Source organism: Scyliorhinus torazame, chromosome 10 (assembly GCF_047496885.1).
Source record: "Scyliorhinus torazame isolate Kashiwa2021f chromosome 10, sScyTor2.1, whole genome shotgun sequence".
NCBI lineage: Eukaryota > Metazoa > Chordata > Chondrichthyes > Carcharhiniformes > Scyliorhinidae > Scyliorhinus > Scyliorhinus torazame.
Genome location: NC_092716.1, coordinates 161,678,106 through 161,696,763, shown reverse-complemented (window position 1 = coordinate 161,696,763; position 18,658 = coordinate 161,678,106). Strand labels below are relative to the sequence as shown.

Below are 18,658 nucleotides of genomic sequence, written 5' to 3'. Positions count from 1 at the left end.
CATGGAAGTTAAATTAAATGTTTGGTATCCTGGATAAATGTTGCCCAATGTGGCTAACTGTATTTCTGATAAATAATATTTAAGTAATAGATATTGTTGTTGCCTATGATCTCAGTCCAAATGCTAATTAGGCATTGTACAAATACTTTAACCTATTTCCAAGTTTGCTGGAAGAAGGATAATATGGGAAGCAGAGTATATGTCCAGGATCTTACCAGAATGTGGCAAAGTGCCAGGTTCAGACAGAAAACTGGCCTGTAACTTTCCAGTTACATGATCAGTCTTTTCATCGGACAATGAGCCTCTTAGACAAACAGAAAGAGTGGGCATGGTTTATGCCGTCACTTTGGTGGGGTGAGGCCTCATAGAGCCGGCAAATGGCTTCAAAGAGATTGGGGAACCATCATTAAAGGGTGTCCCAATCAGTGCTGCTGCAGGACCGGCCCCAGTCCCAATCATAGAGGTATCGGGAGCTTCCCCCAGACAATCCTCGCCGGCTTTCTGCTCCCTCCCCTCTCCCCCACCAACATCCACCGCCAGAATTGAACATCCACACCCAGAGTGCGGAAGTATAACCGGCACTCCCCACACACTACACATCAATGCACCTCCAGCCCAATGGAGCTCCACTAGGGCCCAACCCTGGCACTGCACCCTGCACCCTGGAACAGGTTGGCACCACCAGGTTGGCACTGCCAGGCTGGCACTGTGTCAACCTGGCACTGTGTCAATATGGCACTGTGTCAATCTGGCAGTTCCAACCTGTGCCAAGGAACTGCCCAGGCATGTCCCTTAAGCCCCGGGGGTTATATTTACCTCTGTGCCCAGGAGCGATTCTCTCAACTTCCTCACATTTCACCAAACCTGGTGCTAATGAATATTTAGTGAGCGGGGATCCTGGGGGGGACACCGCTAATAACTTTTAATTCAATGCAAATGTATTAAAATGAGGTTCTCGTGACCTTGCGGGCAGGGAAAATCAGGAAACACGGTCGCTCCGGCGAGAATCGTGTTTCCCGATTCTCGTGGGATTTTCCACCCGAGCCGCTGATCCTCCGGACGGCTAGTGCAGGTGTAAAATTACCCCCGGTGAGAATATATTGATCACTGTGTGTGCTTTACTGAGTTGTTTACAGCTTATTGTCATGTATGCTCAAATGGTGTGTTCCACAGGTGAGATGTCAGGTATCAGCCCCATGGAAGCACCAGCAATTGTAAGGAGAGCGGAGCTGTCAGCATGATCTGCTCAACTAATTGGTACAACCACTCCAAAGCCAACTGAAGAAAAGAAGCTGACCATGACCAGTGGCTCCAACAGGCCGAGCAAAGACAAAGGGTGAGCAGTATCCAACTGCACCCTGGATGGAGTGACAGGTTTGACGTGACTTGTCTGAACCAATTTTCTCAATAACCTGTTGGACCCAATTCACAAGTACTGGACAGAAACTGAAAAGCTGCACTAAAATTTGCGCCATATCTGTTAAATCTGTTTTAAGATGTCAGGGTCCTACCAAGACATGGTGGTGCAAAAGTTAAGTGAGGAACCTTCTCATGGCAGAAAGGTGGAATGGGTATCCAATCATTGATGAAATTGTAAATTTGTGTGTAAATATAGGCCTACAACCGGTTGGCATCCCAGTGTCGGATTTGGGGAGTACTTCAATGATGCATTGGGAAATCCCTCTTGGAAGTTCCCAGCTAAGGTTTTACGCGGCAATTGTCAAGAAGGGCTAACTTGGACAATCCCTCGGACGAGCCTCCAACAAACCGAATTAAAATTGCCAACTTGGGATGGATCTGCCAGTGTTACACTCATAGTAACTCTGAAAGAGTTAGAAGGGGAAAAAAACACTTCTAAATTCAGAATAACTATTTAAAAAACCCAGACTGAACTCTGCACGGGACCCCTCCCCTCACATAACCCTCAAATAAGCACCCCAATGCCCACGCTATTCCCCATTCCCCAAGACGCCAACCCCAATGTCCAAACCTCCAGCCCCCCAATCTCCAACTTCCCAGCCTCGATATCTAAAACCCCCACCTCCCCAATGCTCAACCACCACCTCCCACACAAATCCCCAATGATGTCAGACCCCCACCACCCACTGACCAAATTTCACTCCCCCACCAAGGTCTGAACCCCCACATCCCATTCACTTACTGTAGAAACTCAGCTTCTCCCTGGACTGTAATTTCCAATGGGATCTTTAAACCCACCAACTTTATGGCAGCTCATGCCTTAAAAAGGGGGGCATGTTCTCCTTCACTCCACTCCTTTTACACCCGCTGCTGGAGTCAATAATACACTTTGCTGCCTAAGTCTCACACGGCCTGAGTCAGGAAGGTTGGGCGAGACAGGCGCTTTAGAATTTGAGCACAGGTAAGCTGCAACGGAGGTGCAATCTGCTGCTGATTGCCACTCCGAAGAAGTAACTACGCATATAGTTTTGAGCATTTATTCAGGTGTGGGACTTTGAAACTGGATTGGGTTTTTAAAGGCTAGGTGCTGCATTGAAAGTCAATGACGGCTGATGTAGAGGTTATAGACACACTTTTTATTGCGGAGCCTTGGAGCTGTTGGTAAATCTGAGCTTCTTGACATTTGCTGGTTTCTATATTTGTCCACTTTAATTAGGTCAGAGGATTGCAACCTCGTTGGCAAGCCAGTATATGTTGCTCATCATCTTATCACCCCTCAGAAGCTGTTGTCTCAGCAGTGTCTGCAGCTGCGACCTTCCATATTTGCAGGTGAATGCACAGTGTTCTTAGCCAGGCCTTGCCAGGATTGGAGCATGTGACACTGAGTCAAGTGTGATCTTCTTCCCAGTCAGAAGTGTGTGAGGCTTTGATGGGGCCGTGCATATGGGGTTGCGTATTCCCTTTCAGCTCGATAGAGGTAATGGGCATGTAGGTTGGTCTGGAGAGAGTGTGCCAGATATGGTGGCACTTCCATGGTGTTATTTCTCTAGGCTGAAATCAAGAAATCTAACAGGGGCCTCGGTCTGGCTAAAACGGGGACCATGTGAGGATGAATCCAGTTCCTCCATTGCCCCAGCTGGCAATTCCTCACCTCTTTGCTTTGCTAGGTTGCATAGGATGCAGCAGATCACAATGATCAATGAGACCAATGAATGGCACGACCCTAGGAAATACAGAGCATCAGATGGACCTTGGGGTGCATGTCCAAAGATCCCTGAAGACAGCAGGACATGTAGATAAGGTGATTAAGAAGGCCTGTGGGATCCTTGTTTTTATTAACTGAGGCATAGAAGACAAGAGCTGTGAGATGTTGATGGGACTGTCTAAAACGCTCATTAGGGTACAGTTAGAGTACTGGGTGCAGTTCTGGTCACCACACTGTAGGAAGGAGGTGATTGCGCGAGAAAGGGTGCAGAAGAGATTCACCAGGATGTTGCCTGGCATGAACTGTTTCAACTATGAAGAGAGAATGGTTGGGCTGTCATTGTTTTCCTTCGAGCAGAGAAGGCTGAGGGGGGACCTGTATAAAATTATGAGGGGCATTGATAGGGTGGATAGAAAGAAACTTTCTACTTTAGCGGAGGGGTCAATAGCAGGGGGCATAGATTTAAGTTAAGGGGCAGGAGGTTTTAAGGAGAACCTTTTTCATCCAGAGGGTGGTGAGAATCTGGAACTCACTGCCCAAAAGGGTGTTAGAGGTGGAAACCCTCACAGCATTTAAGAAGTATTTAGATGAGCACTTGAAATGCCATCATATACAAGGCTGCGGACCAAGTGCTGAAAAATTGGATGAGAATAAATAGGTGCTTGATGGTCAGCATAGATACAATGGGCCGAAGGGTCTTCTTCAGTGCTCTAAAAATTCTACGACTCTCTTATGATGCTCTGTGCTACGCAATGTAGAGCTCCACCTGGGCAGCCCAAGCACTGGAGCTTCCTCTTCAGCAGCCCAAAGGTCTGGGGAGGGGTTCTCCATCGGCTGACACCAGAATCGGCAAATGCGATTGGGCGGAGAATCGGTTTTGATGCCGAAGTTGTGGCGAGCGCTAGTTTCAAACCAAATCACTATTCTCTGATGCTTCGACAGTATCGTCAATGTATTCCACTTCACACGTAGAGTGAACTCTCTTGGCGTATCATTTGCGGGCCTGACCTGGTATTCTCCAGGCCGCCGCGATTCTCCACCTCTACCCGGGCGAATTCCTGACAGCGAGATTCACTTCTGCTTTTAGAAATTGGGACACAGGCGCTATGGTTGCTGAGGGGGAGAGAAGAGGTATGGAAAGTGCCCAACATCGCCATAGTTTGCTGACAATCATGCCACTGGCCAGGGGACTCTGCCAGGGCTGGGGAGTAGCGGGGGGTGGCCGGGAGGTGGGCTGTGGGGTCAGGGTGGATGGGCACGGAGCCATTGCCACGGTCTGCAAGGCAGCCGTACAGTTGCGCACACCACTGGCTGGCCACTGTGATTTACAGCGGTCACAAAACAGCTGCACACTGATGGAATTAAAGCCCTTTCAGTTTGTGAATACTGCTGCCTATTCCCAGAGAGCTTCTGTACAGTCAATTGTCCCTTTTACTTGCGGAAATCCAGTGATGGAACCAAATTATACAGTTCTCGCTGTCTGGCCCTTAAGGTCCATGGTGAACCGCATAAAACCATCAGCCCTTTTGAACATTTTATTGGTGACCTCCCTTATGCAATTCTGAGTGGCTGACTGACAAATTTAATGGTGATACAAGGGCAGAAAGATCTGAAGGCACAATCTTTGAAGGTGGGGAATAGGTTCATAAAGCAGTTAAAGCACACAGGATCATGGGCTTTATAAATAGAGTACAAAAGCCAGGAATTTATACTAAGCTTGCAGCAAACAAAAGTTCAACCCCAGGTAAAGAATTGTATTTAATCTCTGCACCACACTTCATGAAGGATGAAGGCTTTGCAGATGATACAGAAGAGGCTTATGCCAAAATCCCCACCCTCAATGATGGCGGAGCCCAGCTCATATGTGCAAAAGACAAGGCTGAGGCATTCGCAACAATATTCAACCAGAAGTGTCGAGTGGATGATCCATCTCGTTCTCCTCCAGAGGACCCCAGCATCACATATAGTCAGTCTTCAACCAATACGATTCACTCCACGTGACATCAAGAAACGGCTGAAGACACTGGATACTGCAAAGGCTATGGGTCCTGACAATATTCAGGCAATAGTATTACAGACTTGTGCTCCAGAACTTGCCGCACCCATAGCCAAACTGCTCCAGTACAACTACAACACTGGCATCTACCCGGCAATGTGGAAAATTGCCCAGGTGTGTCCTGTACACAAGAAACAGAACAAATCCAACCCGGCCAATTACTGCCCTATCAGGATGACTCTGTTAAATCTAGAGAGAACTCTAGCTTTGACAAAGAGTCATCCAGACTCAAAACATTAGCTTCATTTTCTCTCCACAGATGCCGTTAGACCTGCTGAGATTGTCCAGTATTTTCTGCTTTTGATTCAGATTCCAGCATCCACAGTAATTTGCTTTTAACTGCCCTATCAGTCTACTCTCCATCATCAGCAACGTGATGGAAGGAGTCATCACAGTGCTTTCAAGCAGCACTTGCTGAGCAATAACCTGCTCGTGGATGCTCAGTTTGGGTTCCGACAGGGTCACTCAGCTCCTGACCTCATTACAGCCTTGGTTCAAACATGGACAAAAGAGCTGAATACCAGAGGTGAGGTGAGAGTGACTGCCCTTGACATGAAGGCAGCATTTAACCGAGCATATAATCAAGGAGCCCTAGCTAAACTGGAGTCAATAGGAATCAGGAAGAAAATTCTTCGCTGGTTGGAGTCATAGCTGGCACAAAGGAAGATGGTTGTGGTGGTTGAAGGTCAATCATCTCAACTCCAGGACATCACTGCAGGTCCTGTGCTGTTTTGTTCTTTGTTCTTTGAAGTGCTGGAGGTTTTGGCCAAGGGTGGTATCATGACCAGTACAGGCTTGGAGGGCTGAAGGGCCTGCCCCTTTGCTGCATTGTTCTTTGTTCTTTCTTTGAGTTCCTCAGGGCAGTGTCCTAGGCCCAACCATCTTCAGTTGCTTCATCAATGACCTCCTTTCCATCATAAGATCAGAAGTGGGGGAGTTTGCGGATGACTGCACAATGTTCAGCACCATTCATGACTCCTCAGATAATGAAGCAGTCCACGTCCAAATGCAGCAAGACCTGGACAATATCCAGGCTTGGGCTGACAAGTGGCAAATTATATTTGCGCCACAGAAGTGCCCGGCAATGACCATCTCCTACAAGAGAGGATCTAACCATCGCCCCTTGACAGTCAATGACAATACCATCGCTGAATCCCCCACAAGCAACATCCTGGGGTTACCACTGATCAGAAACTGAACTGGACTAACCACATTAATAATGTAGCTACCAGGGCAGGTCAAAGGCTAGGAATCCTACAGCAAGGAACTCGCCTCCTGACTCCCCCAAAGTCTGTCCACCATCTCCAAGGCACAAGTCAGGAGTGTAATGGAATACGCTCCACTTGCTGGATGAGTGCAGTTCCAACAAAACTCAAGAAACTTGACACCATCCAGGACAAAGCAGCCCGCTTGATTTCACAAACATTCAAACCCTCCACCACCAATGAAAAGTGGCAGCTGTGTGTACCATTTACAAGATGCGCTGCAGTAACTCGCTATGGTTCCTTAGACAACACCTTCCAAACCCACGACTGTTACCATCTAGATGGACAAGAGCAGCAGATACCTGGGAACCCCACCACCCGGAGGTTCTCCTCCAAGTCACTCACCACCCTGACTTGGAGATATATCGCCGTTCCTTCACTGTCGCTGGGGCAACATCCTGGAATTCCCTCCCTAACAGCACTGTGGGTGTACCTACACTTCAAGACATTCAAGAAGGCAACTCACCATCACCTTCTGAAGGGCAATTGGGGGTGGGTAATAAATGCTGGCCTAGCTAGCGACGCCCACATCCCGTAAATTAATTTTTTTTAAATTCCAGGGGTGAAAGATGGTTATGTGGACAGGCTGCAGAAGCTCCAACTGTTCTGCTTAGAACAGAGAAGGCTAAGAGGAAATTTGATAGAGGTGTGGAAAATCATGAAGAGTTTGGATGAGTAAATAAAGTGAAATTGTTTCCAATGATTGAAGGTTCGATCACCAGAATGCCCCATTTTATGGTGATTGGATTAAGAACCAGGGGAAACTTGAGGTAAAAATGTTTTACGCAATGAGTAAGTAGGATCTGGAATCTGAGACCAGAACAGAGCACACCGGAAAAACTCAACCGGTCTGCCAACATCGATTAGGAGAGAAACAGAGTTAACGTTTCAAATCCTTTGACTCTTTATCAGAACTGAAAGGAGGCAGAATGTGTTAAAGTTGTAGAAACTGTTACAGCAAATTTAAAACTGGAAAAAGAGATCTTCTGGTTGGGCACGTTGCAGCCCTGGGCACTTATTGTTGAGTACGGCAACTTTAGATTTTGACCTTTCTCCGACATCTTAAACCCTTTAAAAAACAAATGCTAGAGATATGCATTGCCTCAATGCAACCCTGCCATCTGTCTTTTGTTCTTAAAGTTGCTATTGTTTTAGTGAGTTTTTCCGGTGTCATCCGGTTTCAGTAGGGGAGCATTTCGGGAACAGCGACCACAATTCAGTAAGTTTTAAAGTGCTGGTGGACAAGGATAAGAGTGGTCCTAGGATGAATGTGCTAAATTGGGGGAAGGCTAATTATAACAATATTAGGTGGGAACTGAAGAACATAGATTGGGGCGGATGTTTGAGGGCAAATCAACATCTGACATGTGGGAGGCTTTCAAGTGTCAGTTGAAAGGAATTCAGGACCGGCATGTTCCTGTGAGGAAGAAGGATAAATACGGCAATTTTCGGGAACCTTGGATAACGAGAGATATTGTAGGCCTCGTCAAAAAGAAAAAGGAGGCATTTGTCAGGACTAAAAGGCTGGGAACAGACAAAGCCTGTGTGGAATATAAGGAAAGTAGGAAGGAACTTAAGCAAGGAGTCAGGAGGGCTAGAAGGGGTCACGAAAAGTCATTGGCAAATAGGGTTAAGGAAAATCCCAAGGCTTTTTACACGTACATAAAAAGCAAGAGGATAGCCAGGGAAAGGGTTGGCCCATTGAAGGATAGGCAAGGGAATCTATGTGTGGAGCCAGAGGAAATGGGCAAGGTACTAAATGAATACTTTGCATCAGTATTCACCAAAGAGAAGGAATTGGTAGATGTTGAGTCTGGAGAAGGGTGTGTACATCGCCTGGGTCACACTGAGATCCAAAAAGACGAGGTGTTGGGCGTCTTAAAAAATGTTAAGGTATATATGTCCCCAGGGCCTGATGGGATCTACCCCAAAATACTGAAGGAGGCTGGAGAGGAAATTGCTGAGGCCTTGACAGAAATCTTTGGATCCTCACTGTCTTCAGGTGATGTCCCGGAGGACTGGAGAATAGCCAATGTTATTCCTCTATTTAAGAAGGGTAGCAAGGATAATCCAGGGAACTACAGGCCGGTGAGCCTTACTTCAGTGGTAGGGAAATTACTGGAGAGAATTTTTCGAGACAGGATCTACTCCCATTTGGAAGCAAATGGACGTATTAGTGAGAGGCAGCATGGTTTTGTGAAGGGGAGGTCGTGTCTCACTAACTTGATAGAGTTTTTCGAGGAGGTCACAAAGATGATTGATGCAGGAGGGCAGTGGAAGTTGTCTATATGGACTTCAGTAAGGCCTTTGACAAGGTCCCTCATGGTAGACTAGTAGAAAAGGTGAAGTCACACGGGATCAGGGGTGAGCTGGCAAGGTGGATACAGAACTGGCTAGGCCATCAAAGGCAGAGAGTAGCAATGGAAGGATGCTTTTCTAATTGGAGGGCTGCGACCAGTGGTGTTCGACAGGGATCAGTGCTGGGACCTTTGCTGTTTGTAGTATATATAAATGATTTGGAGGAAAATGTAACTGGTCTGATTAGTAAGTTTGCAGACGACACAAAGGTTTGTGGAATTGCGGATAGCGATGAGGACTGTCAGAGGATACAGCAGGATTTAGATTGTTTGGAGACTTGGGCGGAGAGATGACAGATGGAATTTAATCCGGACAAATGTGAGGTAATGCATTTTGGAAGGTCTAATGCAGGTAGGGAATATACAGTGAATGGTAGAACCCTCAAGAGTATTGAAAGTCAGAGAGATCTAGGAGTACAGGTCCACAGGTCACTGAAAGGGGCAACACAGGTGGAGAAGGTAGTCAAGAAGGCATACGGCATGCTTTCCTTCATTGGCCAGGGCACTGAGTATAAGAATTGGCAAGTCATGTTGCAGCTGTATAGAACCTTAGTTAGGCCACACTTGGAGTATAGTGTTCAATTCTGGTCGGCACACTACCAGAAGGATGTGGAGGCTTTAGAGAGGGTGCAGAAGAGATTTACCAGAATGTTGCCTGGTATGGAGGGCATTAGCTATGAGGAGCGGTTGAATAAACTCGGTTTGTTCTCACTGGAACGACGGAAGTTGAGGGGCGACCTGATAGAGGTCTACAAAATTATGAGGGGCATAGATAGAGTGGATAGTCAGAGGCTTTTCCCCAGGGTAGAGGGGTCAATTACTAGGAGGCATAGGTTTAAGGTGAGAGGGGCAAGGTTTAGAGTAGATGTATGAGGCAAGTTTTTTACACAGAGGGTAGTGGGTGCCTGGAACTCGCTACCGGAGGAGGTGGTGGAAGCAGGGACGATAGTGACATTTAAGGGGCATCTTGACAAATACATGAATAGGATGGGAATAGAGGGATACGGACCCAGGAAATGTAGAAGATTGTAGTTTAGTCGGGCAGCGTGGTCGGCACGGGCTTGGAGGGCCGAAGGGCCTGTTCCTGTGCTGTACATTTCTTTGTTCTTTATCTCGTTTCAGATTCCAGCAATCCACAGTATTTTTCTTATTTTAGGATGTGGATGTATGCTTCCTCATAAGAGGGGTGGGGCAGTTTCACGAGTAGCTAACAGAATTGGATAAATACTTGAAGGAGGAAATATGGCAGGGATATGGGAAAGAACAAGAGATTGGAACTGCCGGGATAGTTCTTTAAAAGAGTCAGCATAGACTCGACGGGCTGAATGGTTTCTTGCTGTGCTATTCTATGACTATGAGAACTAATGGATACTGATTAAGCAGAAACTTAAGGAGAAAAAGGACATGTTTAATTTGGCAAAGATTTTACGGCCGTGCCTTGCCTCTTCCCCAGCAGAAGTAGCGAGTCATCTAAATTGTCATTCAGTTTGGCAGGACCGTAATATCCTGCTGGCGTGGGGAGGGGGGGGCGGTGTTGGTGGTGAGTGTGGTGAGTTGGAGGGGGGGGGGGGGGGGGGGGGGGCGGGGGGGGAGGCGCAACATTCTGGCCTTTAGTTTTTTTTTAGTTTTTCTCCATAATGTTTTATTCCTTGACAATATAACCAGTTGTTTATGAAAAAGAGCAAATTATATTCTTTATAGAAAACATGACATATTGAATCCGAGATGGTTATTTTATATTTCTGAGCACCTAGCTATCGACACCTGCTAATTATTGTTTGATCAGAATTCTATACAATCAATGCCTGAAAGCTGACATTTTAGTGACAGTGGTCATAATGCTGCAAATGGATTTAAATTACACGGTTCATTTATGGGTGTTGGTTAAAGTATGTTTATATTTCAAACACTATAAAGTTCTCTTCTGGAACCTGCACTGCATTTGTGAGTTAAATTAGCCGCGTGGGAGATATAAAAGAGTGTTGCACTGAGCAGTGAAGGAGAGATTAGAAAGTATTTAAAAGTGTGGGAGTGATTAGAGTATTACAGTGAATGGAGTAGCACGTATCAGAGAGTGTCAGAGTGAGTAGTATGGGATATATTAGAGACTGTTATAGTGAGCAGTAATCTGTATATTAGAAAGTTACAATGAAGAGTGTATGGCAATAGAGAGCACTACAGTAAGGGATACAGGATGTGTTCAGAATTGTAATAATGAGCAGTGTGGGATACTTTTTGAAAACCTCATTCTTGGGATGTAGGCATCGTTTGCTGTGCCACCATTTATTGCCCATTCCTAATTACCCTTGAGGAGATGGTGCGGAGCCACCTTCTGAACCGCTGCAGTTCCTGTGGTTTTAGGCACAACCACAGTACTGTTAGGGAGGGAGTTTCAGGCTTTTGGCACAGCACCAGTGAAGGAATGATATAAAGGTTTCACTCCAACCAGTGGAGCGTTTCCCCCCTAATTCCATTGACTTCAGTTTGCCACTGCTCCTTGATTCCAAACTCAGCCAAATGCTGCCTTGATATCAAGGCAAGTCACTCTTAACTCACCATTTGAGTTCAGCTATTTTGTCCAGGTTTGGAGCGGTGCTGTAATGAGGTTTGGCGGAACCCAAACTGAGCACTGGTGAGCAGGTTATTGTTGAATAAGTGCCACTTAATAATACTGTCAATGACATCTTCCATCACTTTGTTGATGATTGAGAGCAAACTGATGTGGCAGCAATTGACCCTATTGGATTAGTCCTGCTTTTTGTGGACAGGACATACCTGGGCAATTTTCCACATGATCAAGTAGATGCCAGTGCTGTAGCTGTACCATAATGGCTTGGCTAACTGTGCAGCTGGTACTGGAACACAATTCTTCATTACTAAAGTTAGGATGTCGTCAGGGCCAATTGCTTTTGCTGGATCAAGGGCCTTCAGAAGTTTTCTTGACATGATGAGGAGTAAATCGAATTGTCTGAAGTCTGGCACTTCTGGCTGAAAATGGTTGCAATTGCTTCAGCTTTGTCTTTTGCACTGATGTGCTGGGATCCTCCATCATTGAGGATGGGAATATTGTGCTGCCTGCCCCTCTGGTAAGTTGTTTAATTGCCTCCACCATTCGTGACTGGATGTGGTCCTTAATGGTAGGACTGTAGAATTGTTATCTGATCTGTAAGTTTCATTGTTTTTCATGCAAGTAGTTCTACGTTGTAGATTTATCAGGTTCATGTGCCATTTTAGGTATCCCTGGTGCTGCTCCTGGCATGCTCCCCTTCACTCCTCATTGGACCAGGATTGGTTCCCCTTGCTTGATGGTAATGGTAGAGTGAAGGAAATGCTAGGTCATGAGGTTGCAGATTGTGGTTTAAAGCAATTCTGCTGCTGTGCTGATGGCTCACTGTCCCTCATGGATGCCCGGTTTTGAGCTGTTTTCAATCTATTCAATTCAGCACAATGGCAGCGCCACACAACGTGATGGGTGATGTCCTTTTCATGAAGGTGGGGCTTTGACTCCACACAGACTGTGCAGTGGTCACTCCAAACAATACGTCATGGACAGTTGTGTCTGCGACAGGCAGATTGGTGAGGACAAATTATTGTTTTTGATGTTGGCACCTTTTCCGAAGTTGCTCCAGCCATGTCATGGTGGTGGACACCGTCTACAGTTTTTCCATTTTTCTTTGTCATTGGTTAGTGTCTTCATGGTGCAAAAATGATGGACAGAATAACATAGCGTAAATTGGATGGAAGAATAACAATGACGACACCAAGAATCATGGAATAGCTGCAGCACAGGAGGAGCCAATTCAGCCCAATGTGACCGCACCAGCCTTCTGCAAGTCACAATTGAATCTGCCTCCAACACAGATACAGCTTTCCAGCTCCTAACCATTCTCAGCATAATAATGTTCTTCCTCACATTGCCAATGCTTCTCATGCCTTTCACCTTATATCGGTGCTTTCTGGTTCTCTACCCTTCCATTATTGGGAACAGTTTCTCGTTTATCAGTGATTTTAAACACCTCTGTCTACAGATCATGGATTGCAACGGTTTAGGAAGACAGCTCACCACCACCATCTGAAGGGCAATTAGGGATGGGCAATGAATGCTGGCCTAGCCAGTGACACCCACATCCCATAAATGATTTAGAAAAAATCAAATCTGCTCTCAACCATCTCTCTTGAGGAAAACAACCCAGCTTCTCCAGTCTATCTGTGTAACTGAAGTCCCTCATCCTAGAACCATTCTTGTAAATCTTTCTGCACCTTCTCTGATGCCTTGACATCCTATTGAATGTGTATGCCTAGAATTGGGCACAATGGTCCATTAGAGGTTGAACTAGTGTTCATTATAACCTCTTTGTTTTTGTACTGGTCCTATTTAAAGGCCAGGAACCGTATGCATAATTTATTTTGTAAATATTTTCAATGAACATTTTAAAATGTAAGTATGCCTCATTTTATAAAAATAAATTTAAGCGGCGGCACGTGGCATAGTGGCTGCCTACGGCACTCAGGACCCGGGTTCGAATCCCGGCCCTGGGTCACTGTCCGTGTGGAGTTTGCACATTCTCCCCATGTCTGCTTGGGTTTCACCCCACAACCTAAAGATGTGCAGGATAGGTGGATTGGCCACTCTAAATTGCCCCTTAATTGGAAAAAAAAAATAATTGGGTACTCTAAATTTAAAATTTTTTTTTTTATAATGCCCAATTCTTTTTTTCCAATTAAGGGGCAATTTAGCGTGGCCAATCCACCTACCCTGCACATCTTTTTGGGTTGTGGGGGTGAGACCCACACAGACACGGGGAGAATGTGCAAAGTCCACATGGACAGTGACCCAAGGCCGGGATCGAACCTGGGTCCTCAGAGCCGTGAGGCAGCAATACTAACTACTGCGCCACCATGCCGCCCAACCGCATTCCTCATTAACAGCTCTCTCAACCTCCCCTGTCACATTTAACGATTTGTGCACACACCCTCAATTCTTGTTGCTCCTGCACTCTCATTTGAACTGTATCCTTTATTTTATATTGCCTATCTTCTTCCGACTAAAATAAATCACTACTGCTCTGCAGTAAATTTCATCTGTCTGCCCCTCCCACCAGCCTATCTATATCCTCTTGGTCTTTATTATCTGCTTCATTGTTCACAATATTTCCATGTTTTGTGTCGTTCACAGATTTTGGACAGACACCCAAGTCTAGCTCATTAATATAGATGGAACACCAATCTCTGAGGGATCCTCATTATAAACTTTCCTCCAGCCTGAAAAACCACTGATTACCTCTGCTCTCTGCTTCCTGTCACTCAGCCAACTTCATTTTCATACTGACACCTCAACTTAGGTGCTTTTCACCTGAAAATTGACAGTTAGTTCGTCCAAATCCTCGCACCCCCCCCCCCCCCCCCCCCCCCCCCACCCCCCGGGCCAGCAAAGGGGCAGAAAAGAGAATAAGGGCTGCAAAAGCCGGGAAAGAATGGTTGAGGCAGCGGTCACAAAGAGCGTGACTGCGAAGACATGGCGGAGCGAGCGGAGCCACCAACACAAATGCCCACCCGTCGATAGGGCGATGGATGGAGTTCCTAATCAAAGAGCTCGTGAAACACAGGGACACCATCAAGGAGGACGATAGTGAAGATGGTGGTGGCAGACACCTGGCACCCTTGAAGGAAGCTCTGGACAAGCTGGAAAGGCGACTGGAGATGTAGGAGGCGACGGTGAGAGATCTGGAGAAGGCCGCCACCAACCAGAGCGACCAGATCACCTCACTGGAAATGGAGGTAGCAAGGTTAGAGGCGGCCCAAGGAGAAGGTGGAGGACCAGGAAAACAGGTCCCGCCGCCAGAACCTGAGGATCGTGGGGCTGCCGGAAGGCACCGAGGGCAGGAACCAGACAGAATACATGGCGCAGATGCTGGGTAAGCTTGTCAGGGGTGAAAGCTTCCCCAAGCCCCCAGAAGTGGATAGGACCCACAGGTCACTGCGGCAGAGGCCCAAGGCAGAGAAACCACCACAGGCCATTATCGTCACGATCCACCAGTTCCAGGCTTGCGGTGAGCTGGAGTCGGCAGCTGGTGGGGCCCACGAGGGTGCCGCGTGGTCAGGCGGGTACGACTGGACGTTACAGGAGGTCACTTCTAACGAGTTCGCGAGCTGCCTAGTTCCCGCAAGATCAAGCGTACCCCCTTCCAGTAGGCGTAGGTGGATGTACGCAGACCTCATGCCTGTAACAAAGGCATCTCAGATTACAAGTTCTGTGTGCTGGACTGCCGAAACTGCCTGGCAGTCACAGTTCCTCCCCAGGATGTGCAGGGCATGCCAGAAATCGTCCAGAGACCCACCGGGGAGTTGCTGTCTCGTGGACAGGAGATGCCTGGCGTATGGTTGGTTGATTGGCCAAACGTAATGTCCCTTCAGGAGCTCCATCACTTCGGACAAAGTGGGTGCATCCTGGATGAGAGGAAAAATGTCAGGGCTCACCCATGAATAAAGGACTTGGAGCTTCTGCGCGTCCGAGGGTTCGTCAGCGGATTTTTGGAGGTAGCTTTTGAAGCAGGCTAGCCAGTGGTCAAAAGCAGACGAAGCGTTGGCTGCTTGAGGGCTCAGCTGCAGGCAATCAGGCTTGATGCGAAGATCCATTGTTTCAAAAATCTTTGCTCCATAAATTGATGCACTATCAATTATCACAAAGACGAGAGTAGTGGAATAATCGAGGCTTTATTGAGCAAAGATGTTGTGCCTCCTGTAGCTGCCACCAGAATGGCTGCAGCATCGGAGAGCACACACATTTATATGCCGCCTACTGGGCGGAGCCAGCAGGCAGGGATTTACCCATGTATCTCTAGTATATGTATCTTACCGTAATACATATAATACTGCTAGTGGTGACTAACACAGAAAGAATGACCGACTGAAGGGAAGAAAGAGCTGGATAGGACAGTCCTACTAGGCATGCTATGAGACGCGGACTGGGGTTGCCATACTGTTTAGCAAAAGGACAACATTCAAAGCGACAAATCGACCGTGGGCGACGGATCCAGGGGGATGGCATGTCATGGTAAGTGGTGGCCTGGAAGTGGTACAGGTGGTACTTGAGAATATCTATGCCCCTAACTAGAATGAAGCAGACTTTATAAACAGACCATGGCAGAAATCCCTGAGCTAGACACCCACCGACTCATTATGGGAGGGGACTTCAGCTGCATATAGGAACCACGGAAGGACAAATCCTGCCCCAATTCGGGGAAACAATCAGTCGTGGTGAGAGAATGGAGTGCCTTTAAGGAGCAGATGGGGGGTGGGGAGGTCCCATGAAAGTTTACACAGCCGAGGGAGAAGGAGTTCTCTTTCTTTCCCCAGAGCCACAAGTCTACAACAGAATTGGCTTCTTTGTAGTGGGAAATCAGTGCTTCCAGGGGTGGTAGGAGCGGAGTACTCTTCGATAGTAATCTCGGACCACATTCCACGTTATGCGGATGTGAATTTGGAGACGGGTCGGGCCCAATGCCCCTCATGGAGACTGGACATTCTGTGAGAATGTCCGGTGAGGGGCAGGTTTAGCTCAGTGGGCTAAATAGCTGGCTTGCAATGCAGAACACTGCCAGCAGAGCAGCTTCAATTCCCGTACCGGCCTCCCCGAACAGGCGCCGGAATGTGGTGACATGGGGCTTTCTACAGTAACTTCATTGAAGCCTACTTGTGACAATAAGCTATTATTATTATTACAAGCCAGAGACGGTTACGTATCCTGCAACCAGAATGTGGAGGTCTCACCCACCACATTCTGGGAGGCACTGAAGGCGGTGATAAGGAGGAAATAATAGCGTACAGGGCTTTCAGGGACAGGAAGGAGAGGGTGGCTAGGCAGCAGCTGGTCGACTCAACTTTGGATGTAGATCGGCGGTACTCCAAAGTCCCAACCATGGAACTACTGGCAGAGAGGAAAATATTGCAAACAGAATTTGACCAACTCCCCACTGGGAAAGTAGTGAACCATCTTTGCCAGACATGGGCACCTTCTATGAGCATGGAGGCAAGGCCAGCGCCTGTTGGCTTACCAGCTGAGAAAGAAGACAGCCATCAGGGAAATTGCACAGGTGAAAGACAGGAACAACAAGCTAGTCACAGCGCCAAATAAGATTAATTTTATATCCACGCTGGTACAGGCCTCTATATCCACACTGGCACAGGCCTCTATATCAACACTGGCACAGGCCTCTATATCCACGCTGGCACAGGCCTCTATATCCATGCTGGCACAGGCCTCTATATCAACACTGGCACAGGCCTCTATATCCACGCTGGCACAGGCCTCTATATCCACGCTGGCACAGGCCTCTATATCCACGCTGGCACAGGCCTCTATATCCACACTGGCACAGGCCTCTATATCCACACTGGCACAGGCCTCTATATCCATGCTGGCACAGGCCTCTACATCCATGCTGGCACAGGCCTCTATATCCACACTGGCACAGGCCTCTACATCCACGCTGGCACAGGCCTCTATATCCACGCTGGCACAGGCCTCTATATCCACGCTGGCACAGGCCTCTATATCCACGCTGGTACAGGCCTCCATATCCACGCTGGTACAGGCCTATATATCCACGCTGGCACAAGCCTTTATATCCACGCTGGTACAGGCCTCTATATCCACGCTGGTACAGGCCTCTATATCCACGCTGGCACAGGCCTCTATATCCACGCTGGCACAGGCCTGTATATCTACGCTAGTACAGGCCTCTATAATCATGCTGGCACAGGCCTTATATCCACGCTGGCACAGGCCTCTATATCCACGCTGGTACAGGCCTCTATATTCATGCTGGCACAGGCCTCTATATCTATGCTGGCACAGGCCTCTATATCCATGCTGGCACAGGCCTCTATATCCATGCTGGCATAGGCCTCTATATCCACACAGGCACGGGCCTCTATATCGACGCTGGCACAGGCCTCTATATCCACATTGGCACAGGCCTCTATATCAACACTGGCACAGGCCTCTATATCCACGCTGGTACAGGCCTCTATATCCACGCTGGCACAGGCCTCTATATCCACGCTGGCACAGGCCTCTATATCCACGCTGGCACAGGCCTCTATATCCACGCTGGCACAGGCCTCTATATCCACACTGGCACAGGCCTCTATATCCGCGCTGGTACGGGCCTCTATATCCACGATGGTACAGGCCTCTATATCCATGCTGGCACAGGCCTCTATATCCATGCTGGCACAGGCTTCTATATCCACACTGGCACAGGCCTCTATATCACTGATCCCCAAAAAAGACAAAGACCCGATGGAATGCGGGTCATACAGACCCATCTCACTCCTTAACACTGATGGCACGGGGCTGTTTAGCACAGGGCTAAATCACTGGCTTTGAAAGCAGACCAAGGCAGGCCAGCAGCACGGTTCGATTCCCATAACAGCCTCCCCGAACAGGCGCCGGAATGTGGCGACTAGGGGCTTTTCACAGTAACTTCATTTGAAGCCTACTTGTGACAATAAGCGATTTTCATTTCATTTCATTCATGTCAAGTCCTGGCATAGGCCCTTGAAAAACGACTAGAGCATTGCGTGCCGGAGGTAGTCAAGGAGGACCAGATGGGCTTTGCCAAGGGCAGTCAACTAAGAGCGAACATCAGGTGCCTGCTGAACATGATCATGACACCTCCCAGGCAAGAGACCCAGAGGCTATCATCTCCCTGGACGCAGAGGAGGCCTTCAATAGCGTTGAATTGAGGTACCTCATGTACTGGAATGGTTTGGGTTTGGGCCAGGGTTCACCTCATGGGCGAAGATACTTTACAGCAATCCCATGGCAAGCGTATAGATGAACACCGCCAGC

At 47.7% G+C, this 18,658-nt stretch overlaps 1 protein-coding gene across 2 annotated transcripts in view; it reads right to left on the bottom strand.

Annotated features, from left to right (window-relative positions):
- LOC140431000 (N-acetyl-beta-glucosaminyl-glycoprotein 4-beta-N-acetylgalactosaminyltransferase 1-like) overlaps positions 1–18,658 on the bottom strand; it is a 1,349,192-nt gene that overhangs the window by 309,368 nt on the left and 1,021,166 nt on the right. The gene's annotated exons all lie outside the window — the stretch shown is intronic.